Source organism: Priapulus caudatus, unplaced genomic scaffold (assembly GCF_000485595.1).
Source record: "Priapulus caudatus unplaced genomic scaffold, Priapulus_caudatus-5.0.1 Scaffold3382, whole genome shotgun sequence".
Classification (NCBI taxonomy): domain Eukaryota; kingdom Metazoa; phylum Priapulida; class Priapulimorpha; order Priapulimorphida; family Priapulidae; genus Priapulus; species Priapulus caudatus.
In genome coordinates, this window is record NW_014580443.1 from 6,158 (window position 1) to 16,936 (window position 10,779).

The 10,779-nt window shown below is 40.4% G+C and overlaps 1 long non-coding RNA gene across 1 annotated transcript; it reads right to left on the minus strand.

Annotated features, from left to right (window-relative positions):
• Positions 1 to 7,100: 7,100 nt before the first annotated feature.
• On the minus strand, positions 7,101 to 10,083 carry LOC106819414. The gene is made up of 3 exons (XR_001395419.1): positions 10,064 to 10,083; positions 8,258 to 8,333; positions 7,101 to 7,634 (listed from the first exon to the last, which is right to left on the minus strand). It is a non-coding gene; the product is annotated as an uncharacterized LOC106819414 (long non-coding RNA).
• Positions 10,084 to 10,779: the final 696 nt, after the last annotated feature.

Genomic DNA, 10,779 nt, shown 5'->3' on the forward strand with positions numbered 1-10,779 from the left:
ATCCTGATATTAAGTAACTTCGAGGAGTAATTAAGACATCCGGCAATAAGCATGAAGATATAAAATTACAGCGCTGCTCTCAATCGGTACCTCTCGTTAGTTATGGCTCACAGATGAAAAGATTTTAATGCGAGTTTTACCTATTAAAGGGTAACACAAGAAAACATTGTTAATTTGACGTCTCATTAGAACTCAAAGGGCGAATGTGTGAGCCGCTCAAACAGACGGCAAAACAGTTGACAGGGCAATGATTTCGAGCAGTACATAATGAATAGAAATATTAGCAATAATTTAATAGTGTTTTCGTTATATTTAAAACTCTCAAGCCATGGATGTTTCGAGTAAAAGTAAAGGTCAATGGTGGGATGTCCTGTCATGCGGTCAGTCTTTGATTCGCCTATCTCGGTTCATTTCGAGTTATCCGTGTATTAACGGTCACCGCTGACTTCAGTGTCGCTTAACCGGATCCTCTAGAGCTACCCGTTTACTGAATGTTTTCACGTACGCAATTAACAATTTATACATGATAATTACTCATTAATATAATTATCATTATTATTAATCATAATCATAATCATTAATCATAATACCCGCACAAATTAATTGAAAGTTACGACTAACGGGAAATTGAGTGCGTATGCAGCCCCGATAATGCACTTAACCGCAAGCTGCGAAGAACGAGTTTTCTACAGGAGTATTTACAAAAGACTGCAGAGTAGTGCCTCAAGCCAAAAAAACACATCTGCGGCTATAAATACACGCGATGTGTAGTAACTCGACAGCGCCACCTCTTGGCAAAATACAGAACAAATTCCACGTTGTAGAAAACGTTGCTCTGCAGGTTTGACTGATATTCTGAGTAGGTTCCGATTTAGGATAAAACGGCTGAACAATAAATATGCTCCATGATAGCGCCGAAATATTACTTGAACAAGGCTTTACTATGATACGCACAATGTATTACAGGTAGCCCTCTAGTATTTGGCTTGTAACCTGCGACCACGCCATCACACAGCAGCTATGCTATATATGCCATATACTACTTAAAGTGAGTATGTAATATTTAAGGGTGCCTTAGACTGGGAATGCGTTGAATTTGCATTTTTCAGAATTGAAGGAAGTTCTTGATAATATGTGGCATGTACGTAAATGGTGGGAAGTTGGGTGTTGTCCTCCTGGGAATAAGAATCCGAAGAGAGCGAAAATGGGGAAAACAGTTGGGTTGCCACAGATCATCGGTGTAGCGAAAACTATCAGAAAAGTCTACTCTGTGAGCATATCCAGACTAGATTGTTGTCGTTATTTTTTGCAACAGTATTTCATTCCGTGATCCAGAGCTTCGGAAATGAAACCAGTTAGTACAGACATCGCAACAGATACCTTTCTGGTTGGAGGGCACGGTTTCCAACAAATTATATGGATATTATATATATATAGTGGCGGTCAGCTACAGGTCAACGTGGTAAACAAACAATAATAAATAACCCTCGGCGAACAAACAATCTTTCGGACTCGAATAACCAGCTATTTTATTGCGGTAAGCGATGAACGCAGTAATATTGACGATGAAGCCAATAATAGCAAAATACACATACAGTTCATGTTGTACAATTAGTGCGCGGTCGTGAACATCCAACGTTTTTATCGTACAGAGATATGAGAAATATGTATGCATTGATTTTTAACCAAAGCGGCGCGCCGTGCCGCTTAATCATTTATACAAGAAAGTATAAAACAGGTTAATCTTGTAAAATATAGGAACACATATATTACACACGTATATAGAGCAAGTATGCTTATTAATATTCCGTAGTCCAAAATGGAACTATACCCGTACGTAAGTAATGAGTTATATTTCTAATAAAAAATTTGGTATAAAATATGTTTTGAAATCATGGCTACAGAATGGAAGCCACATAACTTGTGTTAACTTAAATTCCCGCTCCTCGCCAGTTTTTTTACATCAAATTTAAACTGAAGCCACTCTAATTGAAGACTGGGTATAATGATTAGAAACACAACACTTCAAATGTCTAAACGTCGCAATGACGTCTCGCTGTAATGCACACATGTATTACATATAGAAACGTGAACGCAAACGTTTATAACACCTATTAAACTCTCACCCATGTTTGGCTTGCTTTGACAAATAAACAACCACTATATTGTATAGGGACGTATAAACGAAATACGGTACTATATATATAATATATAGTTATATATATATATATGCGAACGCGTTCACTGTGCACTCACACTCACGATACATGATTGTGGGTAGCTGGCAGAATTTTATAAGCGGTCTAAACGCGCAGCAGGTTTTATAGAGATAGCAAATAGTAGTAGTAGAAGTAGTAGTGGACGTAGTAGTAGCAGTAGTAGTAGTAGTTGAGCCCATTAGTCACGCACTACTGTTTGATACCGCTACGCCCCTTGTACTGTTCTTGCCACTCCCAGTTCCTATAAAGCTAGTTGTCCACCTCTCCACTCAGCATCCTGACTTCACCAACCAGTAGTAGAACCATACTTACGTCATGCCGCTAACCGACTCAGGTCGTCCGTTACGTAGCACGCCATAAGCCAAGTAGTCACTAAGAGGGAGCGAGGCAAGACAAGCGAGAGGTTCGATCTGTTTCACGGTTAAGAAAAGAAAATTAGAAAACTGCCGAGGTAGTTGTCTTTAAGTTAGGATATCGTATTACATGGCGCTGATTTATGGTAATGGTCTACTAATTGGTTCGACATGATTGCGTAAAGTATTTTGTCTTCAGAGAAGGTTCGTTTGAAATTGTTTGTTTGGTGTAGAGAGTTATTAGTTTGTTGTGAGTTGTCTGCCTAGATTGTTGAGTTCGCGATGAGGATATGGTTAATATTGAATAATATGGGATCGATTCGTTTAGGTTATAGTCAGGATATGGTGTTAATATACATGAGTTTGAGGACGGCCACGAGATACACAACATGTGCGCGATCTGAGAGCAAGCTGGAGTCTAGACTGCCTACGAGTGCGACAGACACCATTGGAAAGTATTATGTTTGAGCAGTGTGTTGGTGTTTTGTTGGTGCATGTCTCTGGTTGTGGCTTGCGTCTAAGTTTATGTGGGGCGGCAAGCAGGTGGCAGCTCCCATTAGTATTGTGGCGCACCTTAAGCGCTTCGGTCGTATCGGATGTAATCGAGGAGCGCATTACCATCTAGAGTTGTCTGGTCTTCGACGATACCTAGTGGTTGTGTGGTGCCGTCAAAGCCGACTATATGTAAGCAATATATATGTGCTAGTTCGCGTTATGAATCGGTCATGCTCTCTGGCTTTGACTTCTTGTTCTGTTTTACGTTTTTTTTGCTAGTTTCAGATGAGAATATCCAGACGATCCGACCCACCAGAAGCAAGAATGATGCTGATAATTATGCAGGTGTATGATTCGATGTGATTTGACTCTCGCCTATCTTTGCGTGTTGATGATTGTGTCGACGTTGGGCGCGGTGGTCTTGTCGTGCTGAGACATACGGCTGCCAAAGCTCCGCTAATACGGCTGTAGTAGTTATTAGTGAGCTGTCTTTTCTTGGATCAGCTATTAATACTTATAATGATACAGTATGTATTATTATGTCTATAATTATCATTTTTAGGTTTAGTATTTTAGGTTTGAATGTGGTTAGATATTTACAAACTGGCCGTTATAACTCTAACGAATATGGACTGGCGGAGCGTGCACAACGAGTAGCTAATTATCAAACTCATGAAAGGATACGAGCCTGTTTATTAAACCTAACTGTATGACTAGCTCAATTAATCGAGTCTAATGGCAACTTTCATAACGAATCCAACACGAGAGACCGTCTCTATGTTTGAGAATTGAGTATGCTAACGCTATACGCATCTCTTGAGTGTACGATATCACTAAAATAATTGCCTAAGTTCTGAGTTGTTTAATGTTAGAACTTATCTATTTTGAGGAGAGCAATGAAACTAAGGGTTATTAACATAGAAATCGAGTACGCACCACACTCCACCACAGAGTGCACCAGCAGTAGACGTTAGATGAGGACATTGAGCTGAGGGGTTAACCGCGCTGATGACGTGATTCGAACATTTGTAAGTACATAATCATATATTACATAGCATTTAACTGTGGTTACATTCTGTTCTTGGGGAATAGGACCTGAGACGAATAAGACATATGTGGCTTGATAAGATTGTTTGAATATAAAAAAGCGACAGCTATATATATGCCATCGCAGTCCAAATATTCACACAAAAATTTAGTGACATTTTGGGACGGGTTGTTTTTCAGATTGTAGACTTGGGATACAACCTAAGTCAGAGATGATATTATATTTACCAATAGTCTATCGAGAATACCATGAACAAATTACGTCATTTCAGTACAATCGGCTCACATCATTATATATCTCTTTGATTAATAAGTACGTTTAGAGTAGGTGGATTGACCATATTGACTAATCATCAGTATCTCAGAACGGGCCTCCTATTTAGATGCAGGGTACTGTAGTTATCTGCCGATTGCACTCATCGTTGGCCTGGTCAATCTGGCGCGATACTGTAAGTGTACATTGATTAATAACTGAAGTATTTCATACGTGAAACTGTTGCCTTACATTTTTTGCAAATACAATTAGGCGAAATGTTCGGTGTTTTTTTCGGGGAAATAAGTTATTTAATTTCGGATCTTAATAACTTGCTACATGGTTTCAGCACTTTACTCTTGTGTATTTTTGCTCTCTCTTCTTATATTACTCTTGAATAATAAATATTATATTAGATTATATTATTATTATTATATATTCAATTGAGTAATTATTTCTCGCTATATATATCTAATGAAATTAATAACAGTCTCATTCATGAGAGCCGACGTCACGTAATTGTGCACGTCTGCTCACAGGAAGTGTGAAAAGTGCGCATGCCCACTACCATTCCTAAAGCTGGACTCCGCCTTGCAGCCACTGATCTGGGTCCAATGGATTATCCATTCAAAGATAATATTTTCGTACAGAATTAGAAGTATCTATTATCGTAGTATTAGTAGAATATATAACTGTGAAGTAGTATGGTTATTATATAACGCACCCACAATTCTTACCATTACCATACACATTACCACAAACCCCACAAAATTCTTCTTAATATTTACTAACACTTTTCCCATTATTAATAAGTAGTGTTAGTATATCTATTAGAGTACTGCTTACAAGTAAAGTGGCAGTGCGCAATTCCTACCGCAAAATATCGCAACTGACGCCTAGGGCGATAATACATTTATCGTTCCTAATAAAAGTTGGGAGAAAAGTGTTGACGCGGAAATATATACTTTTAACAGATTAATACGCGTCAGCTAGCAAATGGTATTTATACGATTTCAACATTTGCAATTTTTATGCTTGGTGTAGATTTTTTCCAGTTAAATGGTTTTTTAGGGGCACGATAATGAAAGAGTAATATATGAAATCCATGCGCATGAAAATTTAGGACAGTTAAAGGAGACAATTTGGAATCCCTATTGCAATATATCTGAAAAATTACTTAGTTTGCTAGTTAACTTACTGATTGTCTATAGTTTCCGCGAGATATTTTCTTTCGATAGCTAGAAAGATAGATATTTATTGAGTACCATTTGTCGACACATGCATTTATATATGCTCATGTGCAATTGTGAATAAAATTAAGGTAATGGTGACTACGGAACGAAATTGGCGTATATGGTGAGATTATGAAAAGCATGTCAGATATGAATTAGCAAGGCGAGTATGTTACACTACCCCTTCCCTTATATTAATAGGACTGATTAATGCGAAGATGTGGTTAGGCCTTACACTCGCTGTGGGTCGACCATAATCTAGATGTCAGTCTGAATACACTTTAAATAACTTGGCTGAAGCTGTGTTGTGTTCTCGTGAGAATGTCGAATCGCGTGGGCCGCATCCCGACACGGAAGAAACGTAGGTTAGAATATGCTATAATACAATGAAACGCAAATAAAAAGAACTGCATGATAAGCACGGACGTGGGCAGCATGTATCACGCACATTGCTTAATGCCGTATTAGTGGCGGCTGTCGCGACATACGTTTTACATCGCTATTAATGCAAATGAGCTCCCTGTCTCTCTTTCTCTGCCTGTCTCTCTCTCTTTATATATATATATATATATATATAAAAATATATAGTATATAGTATATTTTATATCTATACGTTATATGATATATAGTATAGCTTATATATATTATATACAATATATATATATACTTATTATATATACTAGCATTTAGGCAATTCAAGACGCAGTAATAGAGGCGTATAGGTGATTTCAAAAAAAAATAATTTCTCCCTGGAAACGTTTGAAGTGAGAGAATTTTTATTTAAATAGCCAACGGAAATCAAATGTCGGTAATCCGCGCGACGGAGTCGTGCGGCGTGCGTGTGCCAACGTGTATCGTAGTGGGCGTGTGATCCGTAGGTCAAGAGGGTACTCGTGAGCGACACATACATTCGCAGCGGGCGTGTATAGTAGTGGACGTGTATCGTAGCAGACGTGTATCGTAGTGGACGTGTATATAGTAGTGGACGTGTATCGTAGTAGACGTGTATCGTAGCAGACGTGTATCGTAGTGGACGTGTATCGTAGTGGACGTGTATCGTAGTGGACGTATATCGTAGTGGACGTGTATCGTAGTGGACGTATATCGTAGTGGACGTGTATCGTAGTGGACGTGTATCGTAGTGGACGTGTATCGTAGCAGACGTATATCGTAGCAGACGTGTATCGTAGTGGACGTGTATCGTAGTGGACGTGTATCGTAGCGGACGTGTATCGTAGCAGACGTGTATCGTAGCAGGCGTGTATCGTAGCGGACGTGTATCGTAGCGGACGTGTATCGTAGCAGACTTGTATCGTAGCAGGCGTGTATAGTAGTGGACGTGTATCGTATTGGGCGGCCTTCTACATGCTTCGTAGCTGATCTAGGCACGTGAGCTTGTTGTTTACCGATGATTCGGTCGACGCGTGCAAAACGTGAATGGCAAAAAATACGCGTTTCTAAATAATTGAACGCTCTCCACGCGAGCCATTAACATTTCATCTGCTATGGAATCCCGGCGTGTATCTTTTATTATTAATCATAGACGTGCGTACGCTGTCTGTATTTCCTATCGCCATCAGGGAACATTTTACATAATAAACATGCTGCCGCCGCGCATCCGGCGTATACATATACTTAGCGTACATGCCTACTTAGCCGTACATCTATCGACACAGCTACAGGCGTTATGTCGGCGCGTGATTACATCCCTGTTAGTGTATACTCGAAAAATTGCATCTCGCTGAAAATTCCTCAACTTTAACATTACACCTTTACTACAGTTACTTATAAATAGGGATTAGTAATAGATCTTACTAATTAAAATAAAAATAACATGATTGTTAAGACGATCACCACTGATTTATCATTAATCAGTAATCAGTATATCACATTCTGGTCGAGCGCGTTGTTTATAGCCGTGACTTCGCCTGGAATCTCCGCATGCTGAATGGAGTCGTATCGTAGGAGGTCTTGCATCCCAACACCATCTCCGCCAGCACTTTCCCTAGTACCGGAGCCAGCTTGAACCCAGTACCTGCACAAATAGACATTCAGTCTAGACTGAATCTCCGACTTAATCGCGTCAAGAATAGGTGAGCATGATCAATCGTCACGCGATAACGGTAAACTGCGGTTAATCCCGTATCGATTAATTATCGATAGGCGAGTATGAACGAGCTTGTGCGCTGCTCAAAAACGGACGAAGAAGGCGAATGAAGCCATCGGTGGAATCAATCACCGCGTTTATATAGAGTTTACTTTGATGTAACGGCTTTAGAATACCGACTGCTTATGACTGCCCAAAATAATGACCATGATAATAACAAAGAGGTCGTTGTCAGAAACATTTTAACCGTTATGTTATCGTTTTTGTATACTAGTATGTTTTGTGTTATAGTGCTGTCGTAGTGGCTACAGTGATTCTAACAACGACCACAGCGAAAATGACATCAGGTTACGTGCTTCACGGACCGCGACAGGTGGTCAGCCGAAGCGATAGCGTGGCGTCATCGCTCGTTCGCCGCCGCCAGCACCACCTGTCGGCGGCCTATTAGAAACGACGTGACATTTTCTCTGATGGCGATTTCTTGCTTCTGTGCAATTAAATTACGAGCGAGCGAGCGAGTACACGTGTGCCTAATGTGCTTGGGTATATACCGGAGAATCCAGCGGCGAAAATCACATTAGCGTGCTGCGGGTGTCTGTCTATGATGCAGACCTCATCTGGCGTCACCTGCGGACATATAGACAACGCAATATATATATATATAAATATATATATATACATAAGGATGTATGTATGTATGTATATCTATATATAATTATAGAGAGAGAGAGAGAGAGAGAGAAATGAAATTGATAGATAGAGATTGTCATGAAGTTACGCACTATTTGATTACATGCCACACATGCGCACACGCGCGCGCGTATATATACGCGCCTTTTTTCCGGCGGGCTTTTTTCTGTCATTTCTGACAATATTTCTACGAGTGGCGATATGGAAATGTGACTGCATTTTGAGAACGCGCTTGCTACACGCTCTCTTATGCGAATGCATTCAGCTGGGCCGAGAGGCCTGCACAAGCAGGCGTGCACAGTAAGCAGGTTAATTTAATATGCATAAATGATTATATAGCAACATGGTGCTTAGCCAGCTATACTGCGTGTACTGTGCGCTGTACGATGTGATCAAATGATGATTTTACGCATAATTATTGTTGAGATTAAACTCAGAGTTGTTTTTTAAATTAATTCTAAGTGTATCTGTTGTGATTATTTGTAGATTGCTCACTATTTTGAAGGTAATTTTACACAAACACAATCATTTTTGTGCCGGTCGGAAGGATGTTATTTAAAGCTGCGAGCCGGTCGGCCAACACCAGAGCCGGCTATTACCGACCGGCGCCGACCGGCGTAGCTACGACGGTAGTTCAGTATAATAAGGGTTTCAGTATACTAAAGGTATCAGTAGGGTAAAGATTCAGTAGTCTAACGGCATCTGTAAAATAAAGGCTTAAGTATTTTAATGACTTCAGTAGGCTAAAGGTATCAGTAGGGTAAAGGCTTCAGTGTCATAAGGACTTCAATAGACTAAAGGTATCAGTAGAATAAAGGCTTCAGTGTCATGAGGACTTAAATAGACTAAAGGTATCAGTAAGGTAAAGGCTTCAGTGTCATGAGGACTTTAGTAGACTAAAGGTATCAGTAGGGAAAAGGCTTCAGTGTCATGAGGACTTCACTAGACTAAAGGTATCAGTAGAATAAATGCGTTAGTGACATGAGGACTTCAGTAGACTAAATGTATCATTAACAAAAAGGCTTCGGTGTTATGAGGCCTTCAGTAGACTATATGTATCGGTAGAATAAAGGCTTTAGTAGCCATAAGGGCTTCAATATATCAAACGTTCAAGCACGCCAATTAACGCGAGCGCACATACAAGATGGGAACTTCGAGTGGCAGTATGTATTTATACGACTGCGTGTGTATGAAAGGCGTGTGATGCGTGGTGCATGGCGACAGCCTCTGGGGGTGAGAGACGGACTCAGATTGTGGAGCAAAATATAATGATTAGCCTAATATATACATAAATACCCTTAAAATAAACGCAATGAAAAGAATAGAACGAACTTCTCGCCTTCCTCACTCTATAATCCTTTCGCGCGCGTGCTCGAAACTGGCACGAAGAAAAGCCTCGTCATTATCATTAAGTTCACAAATTATGTGAACGCCCACCTGGTAATGTTCCATTCGGCTACGCAGCCCTGTGTTTATACTCTTACAGCGCCATAAATACGATTCTGCTACTACTAAAAGTTCCATCGAATATCCTAAGTGCACAGTTAGCGACAGACACGGTACAACATTGTATCACACGCTTTGATTGTAAACGCGTTGATCGCGCCGGCGGGCAACTGCTACGGCCACACGTTGTGACGTCACCGCCCGCGGCATTCGCACGTCACCGTGTACATGCACGTTCCCATATGCGGGCCCGTCGCGCGCGTCCAGCCCGGTATGTAATTTGCTAGCATAGATCGGATTAGCACGCAGAGCGCGGTAATGATAGGGGCCGCGGGGGGGGGGCTTGAGACTCTCTGTCACGATTATCCGGGTAAGCTGCACATTAACTGCGGTGAGCCTGCCAAGCTAAAATAATAAACAATACAATAACAATAATCATTATTATTAATATTGATTATTAGTATTAATAATCATCATTATTATTATTAATAAAAATTAAAAAATTAACATAATAATGATCAATATAACCTAGTAATATATAATAAATTATGAAAAGCTAAATGCTAATCCTAAATGTTCAATGCTGAATGGCTAATTCTAAATGCTAATCCTACATGCTAGACGCTAACGCAAGTCAAAGTCCACCACGCCACACGCCAACGCGCAAAGCCCGAAGATAACGCAGACCGCTAATACTACACACTAGTTGAGTCAATCAACCGCTCCGTTTACTTACCTAAACCATACATACATGCCACTGATCATACCTTGACGTGACCTGGATACTCGTCGCTTGGTAGAAACCAAAAGTAGTTCTCCGGATCAGATCGTTTAAAGTCGCATATCACAGGACACCGGCTGAAGTGTAGGTTCTCCTGGTCCGCTTCTCCCGCAGTAGGGCACGTTTCACTCGCACGCGTCTGCACGCACGTAGCAC